The following is a 10,452-nucleotide window of genomic DNA, read 5'->3' as shown; positions in this document are numbered from 1 at the left end:
AGGTTGTACAGACATTCTTGAACATGAGATTGTGTTGAAAAGTGATGCTAAAGTTAAACGTCTGAGCTACAGGATTCCAGAACGCCTTCTCAGTTCCCTGAAGAGAGAGATGGAATTGATGCAGTCCCTCGGGATTATTGAATCTTCCAAAAGTGAATGGTGTAATCCTGTCGTCTTGGTGCCGAAGAAAGATGGAACAATGCGCTTCTGTATAGACTTCAGGTACCTTAATTCTGTATCGAAGTTCGACTCCTACCCTACTCCTCGCTTTGATGATTTGGTCAGTAGATTGGGCAAGGCTAAATACCTGACAACTATCGACTTGTGCAAAGGTTACTGGCAAGTGCCCCTTTCCAGGCAGTCCAGGGAGTTGACGGCCTTTCGGACCCCTTGGGGACTCTTCCAGTTTACAGTTTTGCCCTTTGGACTGCATGGCGCACCTGCTACCTTCCAAAGGCTTATGGATCAGGTACTGCGTGGATGTGATGACTATGCCTGTGCCTATCTCGATGATATTGTGATATATAGTAACTCATGGGAGGAGCACCTTCAACATTTAAAAGTCATCTTGAGCCACCTCCAAGACGCAGGTTTGACCATTAACCCAGCAAAATGTGTTTTTGCACAATCTGAGACAGAGTACCTGGGTTTCATAATTGGAAATGGTGAACTCAAGCCACAGGTTCGCAAGATTCATGCTATTGAATCCTGCCCATTACCTCAAACCAAAAAACAATTGAGGTCATTTCTAGGGATGGCGGGTTTTTATCATAGATTCATAAAAAACTTTTCAGCCAGAGCTGCCCCTCTGACAGATATGACTGGATCTAAATGTCCCAGTAAAGTCCAGTGGACGGAAAAGACGATTGCAGCATTCCATGACATTCAAAAAAACGCTGGGTCAGAGTTCTGTTCTGAAGTGTCCTGACTTTGACAAAGGTTTTGTTCTACAAACAGACGCCTCAGAAAGAGGTATTGGAGCAGTTCTCCTACAAGGTGATGAGTCTTTACAGCCAGTAGCTTTCATAAGCCGTAAGCTACACCCCAGAGAAGTCCGTTATTCTACGGTGGAAAAGGAAGCCCTCGCAATAAAATGGGCCCTGGACTCCCTGAAGTATTACCTGCTTGGAAGAGAGTTTATCCTCCAGACGGATCACAAAGCTCTCCAGTGGCTGCAGCGAATGAGGGACACAAATAGTCGCATTACAAGATGGTCTCTTGCGATGCAACCATTCCGCTTTACAGTGCAGCACATACCTGGTAAACTGAATGTGACCGCAGACTACCTCTCCCGTTGGTGTGATGACCCTTCTGAAGGGAGGGGGAATGTGACAGCTGTCCCGACTGTCACAAGCAGACACTGCTGGTAATGGTTTTTTGTTTCCCCTTAATATTACTTTATATATTGATTAGTGAGTAGTTTAGATTTTTATCTTTAAATTTGTTTTCATTAGTCTGACTCTTTAGTTAACTATTTGTTGTGCACCCATTTAGTTAACTTTATGTGTCAGTTCTTTGTATATTTTGTTAAATACAACAAATTAATTATTTTTCTTTTGAGTTACCAGTTTCCTCTGGACCTGTGGCTGAAAATCAGAGATGAGCTCCAGCTGATTGGTGTCCATATATGGTTGTCAAACTTCCTCAGCGGACCATTCCATTTGTTCACCAGGGGAGGGGGAAATTTGGTCTTTAGTTTAATTTTACCATTTATTTAATGTTTCTTCTTTTGGAAAGTTAGTTAAATTCTGATATTTATTTCATTTATAGATTTAGTAATATTCTGACCAATATTTGTTAGGTTTTTGTGTGTTTATTTAACCCCTAGTGTGTGTTAATGGTCTGATCAGCCACTATTTAAGTTCCCCTCATGTGTTGTTTGTTAGGTCAGTTTGTGCTTGAGTTTGTTCTGTTACCACCTGAGTTGTACTTTGTTATGTTGACCTCAGTTTGGGCCCAATTTATCATTTTTGGATTCTTTTTGTTAATAAATTAAGATTATATTTTGAATTTTCATCAACGTCTCTCTGGCTGGTTCATGCAAAACCCTCACAAACATGAACTACAACCTAAATACATTCTCTAGAGTGCAGAAACATGTATTTCTAGTTGTCGCCTGGATTCTGTTTCCATGCAGTAAAATAAGCAAAGACAGGAGAAAATGAAAGGAGAGAAAAACACCTCAAACCATAATTGTTTGAGAGTATATACAAAAAAGCAAATATAAGCTGCAGTTAGCTTAGCATTACACCTTCCATTCTAACTTTGGAGACTGATATATTTATAATTTGTGTGACTTTTACACAAATCTTTACCAGTGCTTTAACAATCTCAGGCATAAAATAAAGTTCTTTGTTAACATCTGCCTTCAGGTTGATTTGGTACACTGTAAAAAAAATTCTGTTGTTTTTACAAAAAAAAACTGGCAGCTGTGGTTGCCAGAATAATTCTGTAGAAAACACAGTGAACATGTAAACTGTTTTACTGACCAAACAGTAATTACAACAGTGTTAAATTGTGAAATGAACAGATTTTCCCATAGTTTTGCACAAATTTTTACTGTGATTTGAAAAGGGTTATTTTTGTAATAAAACAGTTTTATCAAGTAATTTTAACCAACTTTTTCTGATGAATTATCATAATAATGCTGTTATTTTACACTTTTTTCCAGTAAGATTTACCCAGTTTTTGTTTGTTGTACAAAAAACTTCATTTAGTCCTACTGATAAAATACCTTTAAATAACAGATTAAAACTGTTAAAATATCAATTTAAAACATTTTATTAATACTTTCTGAAAAACAGAAATTTGCTCTAAATTTTTTTCTTTTTACTAATAATTATATTTTTAAATATCTATAAGCATCAAATTTCAACAAACATTTCCAACTTAAAGGAAACTTTAAAACACAAGGAAGCCCAATATAAATTGTATCTATGATAATCTTAAAAAAATAAACATACACTTACATGCCTTTGAAATATTTATTTTCTCATTTGTCTTTTCTGAACATCATGAAGCACATGAAGCAAATGCACCTGCTGAATAGATATAAATTTCTCCAACCTTTTTAACTTTATCAGAAACAGTATGAGAACCAACTTTCACCCCCTTTTTTTGGAGGGGGGGCTTGAAGATTATAACATACAATACATTTATATTTCCAGTATACATTTTAATAATAATGTTTGTTTGCTTCAAAAGTTTTTCTTTTTTAGAAACAATTCTATTTTCAAATATCTATAAACATCAAATTTCAACAAACATTTACCAGTTAAATGCAAATTTAAAACACAAGGAAGCCCAATATAAACTGTATCTATAATGATAATTCACATTTTTTTTTAGAAACAAATAAACATTTTAATTGAAAACATATTTTCAATGAAATTCTCATTTGTCCTTTCTGACATGGAGCAAAATTCAGCCACTGAACAAATATAAATATGTCTTTTCAACTTTTTTAACTTCAGCAGACACGGTGTGAGATGCAACATACATTTACAAATCTATTCAGCTCTGTTAAGATTAAACACTGTCTTGATAACTCACTGACTTTAGTCCTTTCTCAAACATCACGCCACTCATGATCCGAAAGTTCCTGGATCAAGGTGAGTACACGGGGGTTCACACGCAGTCTGGGTTTACGGGTTTCTTCCACCTTACTGCCCTTGTCTGGGTTGATTGAGAAGAAACACCTTAAGATAAAGAGGACAAACAGAAAACTACATCAAAATGTGCTTCACAAAGAAATAAACATTTTATTCAAGATATAAAAGTTGTCAAAAGTCAAATTTAACTCCCTACAATTAAAAAAAACAACTCATACCTCTGCAGAAACTCCAGTGTAGACGCCAGCCCCGATGGATAATGTATGTTAAAACAATAATAGCTCCCAAACATCATGCAGAGGGCAGAAATAAAACAGGAGATGTTGTTGTTTCCAATCTGTTGATCCACACTCAGCATGAATCGTTTAGCATGGAAGCAGGATTGACCTAAGGAGAAAGAACAAACAAATTTAGACTCCTGATACAACAAAACAATGACATTTATATGAAAAATAACAAATTAAGTAAAAAGTACAAAAAAAATATTAGTATAGTAAAAGCATAAGAAAATAATTGAAAAAAAACAATATTAAACAAAATGCCAGATGGACAAAAGGGCAAAGAAAGGGGACAAGACAACAAAAAAGACAACAGGTCAAAGAAACTGGAAAAACAAAAATGAACTCACCACACACAATGATAGTGGGAGTCAGACTAACGATCTTATTTGTAGTTTCCTGGTACAAAACATCAATGTTATCCACAGAAAAATCTCTATGTTTACGGGACATATGAGCTGTGAATGATGATTTGACACTGAAAACTTTTTTGCAGGCTTTTACTGGACATGCTACAGGCCGCCCCTCCATTATATGCTCCTTTAAATGAGCAACAACTTCTTTCACATTTGGCTTTGGTGCCCACACAATGAAATGGTGCATTTCAATTTAGCAACAATGGCTTTGGCTGATTCGGGTTGTGAAGCCACGTTGTGAACTCGGTAAAAATGAGTTTTAAACGCTGCATATGTACAAAATGTCCGCTTACATTCTGTGCCGAGGCATTTGAATACACAACTGGGCCCGTTTCTGTGCACAATGCAATGCAACACATAGCCCCTCAATGAGTCTAGTGTTTTACAGCAAAACGTGCATGTAATCATGTTTAAACAATTTCAGCCTACCCAACAAGTTACACGTGTTGCAGGTGTAGCAAAAAATGATTCGACTGCATATTGTTCCAAGAAGCAATATGACGCATTAAAAACAAAATTATTTCCCCAGAAACACAAATTACCGTGCCTTTTACGTTTGAAGAAAATAAAGCTTAACTTACATTTGCTGAAAGCTGACGAGCTCCAAACAGAGTTCTTTTCTTTGTCGAGGTTTGAGCACAATTCAGCTTCTTCTGAGATGAGAACCGTTGAACGAACTTGTTCAAAACAGCTTTCAGGCGCCAGGTAAGCGGACCAATCAGAGAGCAGAACAGACCGCGCTGTCCAGCGAATGGGAGAAGTTGAGCACAAAGCGGTGATCTCTGTCTTTCTTAGTAGCCAAACTTTGAGCTTATAATGGCAACGGTGAAGGTAAAAAATCCAGTGTTAGCAAAAAAAAAAAAATAATAATAATAAAATACATGTACCAATAAGCAAGTACATGACTTCCTTGTTGATTCAGGTGTTTCTTCTTCTTCTTCTTCTTCTTGGTATTTATTGGCGGTTGGCAACAAACTTACAGTAGCATTACCGCCACTTACCAGTATGGAGTGTGGTTCGAGAAAAATTCAGGTGTTTCCTCCACGTTAGTCGTGAAATATGAAGAAATGATCCAATCAAAATTGGCAAAGAATAAGTAAATGAATTAAAGAGGAAATGACAATCTAAAGAAGTGGGAAAACACAAGTGAATATAAATAGATAACTAGTAAACAAAATTGGAAGTAAACAATGTGGAATCATAATTACGTAATTCCACATTAATTTCCAAATCTATTAATTTATTCATTTATTTCATTGTCCATCCATCCATCCATCTTCCACTTATCTGGAGTTGGGGCAACAGCTTAAACAGGGAAGCCCAAACTTACTTCTCCCTAGCAAAAAAAATGGTAAGCTAGCTTCCAATTCATTTGGATTTAATAATCACAGAATGTAAATGTTAGTTTTTCACTGCTGAAATGTAAAAATGTTGTGAAGGATACAACTTTTTCCATTAAACATACAAAATGTGTGTTTTCCACAACAAAATACAGTATTATTTGCAATTTTCTATTTTAAAATTTACAATAATTTTCGGTTCTACATTATACAACATCATACTGTTAAATGAACAAAATATCATTGTGTTTTTCTTTACAACATTTTTCTGTCATGATTTCACAGATTTTTACTGTTTAATTTACAGACTTTTTTTACAGTGTAGCAAAGAAATGGTTCAACAGGAATGCAGACAAAAGCTTTTGGGTTCTGGATGGGTTCACAGTTCCACTCTGATGTTTCAGGTTCTCTCTATACAGACCTGCTCCAGATCCCAGAACCTCCTGAACAGGTTGAAGATATCTAGTATTATAATAAGTGTGATTACTTAATCAAAAGATCATGCCGCAGAATATTTGAATATTCTAGTCACAGTCCCACTTCCTACTCTGCTGCTCAGAAACTTTGAATAACTTACAGACGGCGTGTTTAAAACAACCCCAGAGACCAAGTGAGAGGAGCTCCATGATGTATTTTCACACATGAATATAAACAGTGTAAACTCAAACAATCTGCTGCATCTGTTCATTTTTGCTCTGATTTCACTGAATGGCAGCTGCTCCTCCACATAATGTGTCTCAGACAGAATCTCAGTTTTCTGCTGTTGCCACAGACAAACAATGCAGATTGAAAGGAATTATTTTCCTCCATGTTGCAACTTTATTTTCCAAAGTATGAGCAAAAAGAAAAAAGAAAACATGCTGAGCTGGTATGACATGACAGTCGTTGGCATTTCTTCCTGCTTGCCGTATCTCTGTGAATGAGGTTAGTGTATCAGGAAAGCCAGCAGCTCCTTTCTGGCTGTGGCTGAACCAGTTGCCACGGCAGCAACCTCTGCTCTCTTCATCAGCTGTGTGTTCCTGTCTCAGATGGAAACTTCAAACTGAACTCAACCCTCCCATAAACAAGTTTATCATTTCTGATGAAAGCCAACTCTTTAGAGAGAAATGAGATGTTGTGCAGTTTATGTTTGAAGATTTGAAGGAAGTTTTTCCATGAATAAAAGCAGCAAATAATCTATCTTTCCCCAAGCAATACTCTGGCTGGTTTAACAGATCCAAAAAATACAGGTTTTCTTCTCTTCGCCTTCAAATAATACCCTGAAACAATAAAAAATATGAGTTTAGCTAAAACCTTTATTGTTCACTTTTAAGTTTAGATTTTAGATTCTTTTGCCTCATTTAGTAAACCTAGATTGGTTGGTTCAGGAGGCTACAGCTAACGGCTAGTTTGAGACCGAAACAGATTTTATTGTTGTCGTTAACAGCTTTAGAGTCATCATGGTAGTTCATATGGCTAGAATTGTATGAAAATAGCTGCTTTGCATGGCATTCACAGAGAAACAAATTATTATTTATATTATTTATATTGGAACACCTGTTCAACAGTTTGGTGTAAATCCCATAGGAGGAGCTGGCATTTTAGCTTCAGTAGCCTCTACAAACTGGAAGTTTGTTGGTGCTTGTTTAGTTATTACTGTTGCTTTTCTGTTCAAAGTTGGAGGCTTCAATAAGTACTGAGCAGAATATAAAGCTGCATTCATTTCCCTGCTCTTTGTATCCTTGAACCCCCAAAAGGGAAATCTCATTCTCTTATCCTCTGGAGCTTCATCTGTTTCCCATTATGGAGTAGGATGGCTATTTGTTCGCCAAATATAAGTCAGGTGTCCTTGGTAACAAGTGCACAAAGGATCCCTCTTGGAGGCTGTGAGTTAATTCATTGCTCTGCAGCCTCCTCCCACCACATACCACCACGCTTTCACAAGTCTCAGCAGAACTACGTGACAAAAGAGCCCAGCACCTTCTGCAGCGTGTGAGAAACCCAGCAGGAATAAAAGACTGGCTCAGACAGTATGAACGGCAGAAATCCAACTCCGGTTCAACTGTCCTCTCATATGATAAACACTTTAATCTACTTAAAACTCAGTAAAAGCCTTCTTCTCAGTTTTGAAGTGAGTGAAACATTACTATACGCTGCCATGCTGGAGTTCTGTTTCCTACTTTTCTATCAATGAAAACTATTTTTTGAGTTATTTCAGAGATTATTACTTTGGAAAACAGTGACACAGGACTTTTGGGTCCAAAAGCCTAAACTGTATTTTTTTTTTTTAGGTTTTTAGACCATTTTTAAACTAAATGTCCATCACAATTCAATTGACTTCTAAATGTCTTTGGTTCTGTTTATGTTTGGACTTCACAAGACAAAGATCAGAGAGAAGACATTTCTTAAAAATCCCACATGTCCTTACTGATCCCAGATCCAAATTAAAAAGCTGAGGTGATTGTGCATGTTTAGTAACTGACCCTTAGCTCTGGAACAACATTAGATCTGTTCAGGACACCGATCATTTCAAAAACCTTCTAACTGCTCCCTTATACTAACTGTCTCTAATTTAATTTGATAACCTGATTTTGTTCTTGGGCTTTGTTTTTTGGACGTATTTTAAAGTCTTTTAATTCTTTCTCATCTAGTTTTAATATCTCTATGGTTTGCAGTGAAGCACTTTGATTCAATCATAAATAAGACAAACTAAAGTCTTGTCAGACATCATGCTACACTTTTAACACTTCAGGTGATTTCAGTCTTTTTTTAGTTTTGGTGTTTTATTCAGGATGATCCTGTTGGAACTGACCTTCCATCTGCTTGGTTCTCATCTCCATATACTACTCCATCTGGGATTTGTCCCGTTGAACTCCATTTTGTCCCGTTGAACTCCATTTCCCATGATGCATTTCATCCTGGCCAATCAGCAAACAGAAGGATGAGTTGTGAACGACTAAAGAAAATGTTTAAGAGATTTTGTTGCTAGCAAAGATGCATATGGGCTTACTTCCCACTGGGTGTTTTTTTACAACACAAGTCATTTCTGAACAAGCTTGATACTTCACTGTCTAACGTTTCAGATTGGGTGAAGTCAGATCCAATCGTTCCAAACTTCAACAGAGTCCATGCCTCCAGCAAGCAATCGTTTCTCAAGAGCCCCGGTTCCAGACTCTCTGTAGGAGGCAATGTGTAGAACAAAGAGCTGATCTTACCAGGATCTACTGGGAGGGAATTCTGGGACAAACCAGGAATTTACTGGAGGAAGAAGATTGGTGAATATTAGGAGATTTTTCAGAACAAGGAGGAGAATCTTGCGGATGGATGGATGGATGGATGGATGGATGGATGGATGGATGGATGGATGGATGGATGGGTACCATAATACAGTACTTCCTACTGCATCCTCTGACAGGCACAACAAATGTTTGACTTTTTAAATTTTGTTCTTATCATTTCATGAACAGTCTGACTGATTTCTGCCCATGTGTCTCTCATTGTAATGCAATAAACAGAGAAAGAATTATTGGCACTGCCACAGCTGGCTGATTTTAAATACGGATCCAGGTTCCCATTCTAGCCAAGACAATGAGTGTGAGCAGCATGTTGTCCAAGTGTGGGTGTGTGTGGGTGTGTGTGTGTGTGTGTGTGTGTGTGTGTGTGTGTGTGTGTGTGTGTGTGTCTGTGTGATGGGCCTGTAAAACATCAATGCCCTGAGCAGTGGACCATGGAAGGGAATGTGCTGCGGGTCACTGACAGGCCACTTGGCTGGTTGGGGCCGACTACTGCTGACACACTCCAGCCAATACAGCTGGTGAGAACTGAGCTGTGTCCACAACACGTCCCACCGCTAGAGCTCACACTGACTGGCTGACCAATAACACTCGCCTACACACACCGTTATTTCTACAATGAAACTGTTTTAATAGATTTATTATGTTTTATGCAGCTGCTTGATGGAAAAGTGTTGCTGTCCAGTCAGTGGTCATGTAGAGAAACTTGGTGTTCTCTTTAATAACACCAATAATAATAACATCATTTGCTTTAAATCATTTTACAAACAGGTTCAAGGTCAACCTTCTTTGACCTTTTAAATTGAGCCTAAATTGTGCTTAGTTATAAACAGCAAATCCTCTACAGAGTGTGATTGGTTAATACAATTTATAGAAAATAATCAATCATACAGTCCAGACTTGATTAAAAATGTGAGTCACAATGATAAAACAATACATCGATTTAATTGCCACACAACATTAACATTTAGGATCACACCTTATTTACATTAACATCATTATTTTGATTTGTAGCAGTTTTTCACTAGAAGCTACTTTTAGTCTTACGATTCTTTGATAATATGGAACATGATTTTTAATATCATTATTATTTCTCTCTGATTTTTGCTGGGTTTGCATTTGTGTCATGCTCTCTGCTATTTCCAGAGGATAGTTTGAACAGAGTCTTTGAGGTGCTGGGAATTTTTAGAAGTTAACACAGGAAGCCTCTTTACAACTTCCTGAACTGTCTGCTGAGCTCCTTAGTCTTCATGATGCTGTTTGTTCTCTGATGTTCTCTAATAAACCTCTGGTACCTTCACTAAACAAATTAAACTACACACCAGTAAATTGTTTACTAGTTAGAATACTCTGAAGGTAAGTTACTGCACTAGACTTTTTTCAGGGCTATTGTAGCTAAGAGGGCTGAAAGGCAAGTCCAAGGTTATTATGGTTAACTAAAGCTACCAAAATAATGAAAACTGAAATTGAGAAAACTTTTCTTTTTAACTGAAATGAAAAAAAAGGGTAATTAAATGGAAAAAACTGTAACTAAC

At 37.1% G+C, this 10,452-nt stretch overlaps 1 long non-coding RNA gene across 1 annotated transcript; it reads right to left on the bottom strand.

The window, feature by feature from the left end:
- Positions 1 to 3,306: 3,306 nt before the first annotated feature.
- On the bottom strand, positions 3,307 to 4,271 carry LOC111611460. Its single transcript, XR_002754059.1, has 3 exons — positions 4,240 to 4,271; positions 3,830 to 3,998; positions 3,307 to 3,698 (listed from the first exon to the last, which is right to left on the bottom strand). It is a non-coding gene; the product is annotated as an uncharacterized LOC111611460 (long non-coding RNA).
- Positions 4,272 to 10,452: the final 6,181 nt, after the last annotated feature.

This window comes from Xiphophorus maculatus, chromosome 15 (genome assembly GCF_002775205.1).
Source record: "Xiphophorus maculatus strain JP 163 A chromosome 15, X_maculatus-5.0-male, whole genome shotgun sequence".
NCBI lineage: Eukaryota > Metazoa > Chordata > Actinopteri > Cyprinodontiformes > Poeciliidae > Xiphophorus > Xiphophorus maculatus.
The sequence above is the reverse complement of the archived record's forward strand: the minus strand, read 5'-3'. Positions and strand labels throughout refer to the sequence as shown.